This window comes from Lupinus angustifolius, unplaced genomic scaffold, assembly GCF_001865875.1.
Source record: "Lupinus angustifolius cultivar Tanjil unplaced genomic scaffold, LupAngTanjil_v1.0 Scaffold_230, whole genome shotgun sequence".
NCBI classification, from domain to species: Eukaryota; Viridiplantae; Streptophyta; class Magnoliopsida; order Fabales; family Fabaceae; genus Lupinus; species Lupinus angustifolius.
The window spans coordinates 9,177-9,758 of NW_017727100.1; positions in this window are offsets into that span (position 1 = coordinate 9,177).

Genomic DNA, 582 nt, shown 5'->3' on the forward strand with positions numbered 1-582 from the left:
GGATAGGATGAGGATGAGGAGGAGGATAGGATGAAGACGAGAATGAGGATGAGGATAGGAAGTGGATAGGATGAAGACGAGAATGATGATGAAGACGAGAATGAGGATGAAGATGAGGATAGGATGAGGACGAGGATGAGGATGAGGATAGGATGAGGATGTTGATAGGATGAGGATGAGGTTGAGGATGAGAATGAGGATGAAGAAGTGGATAGGATGACGACGCGAATGAGGATGAGGATGAGGATAGGATGAGGATGAGGATGAGGATGAGGATGAGCATGAGGATAGGAGGAGGATGAGGATAGGATGAGGAGGAGGATGAGGATAGGATGAGGACGAGAATGAGGAAGAGGATAGGATGAGGAAAGGGAAGAAGATGAGGATAGGAGGAGGATGAGAATGAGGATACGATGAGGAGGAGGATGAGGATGAGGCATAGGAAAGGATCAGGACGATAATGAGAATTAGGATAGGATGAGGATGAGGAGGAGGATAGAATGAGGATGAGGACGAGGAAGAGGATGAGGATGAGGAAGAGGGTGAGGTTAGGATGAGGATGAGGTTAGGATTAGGACGAGA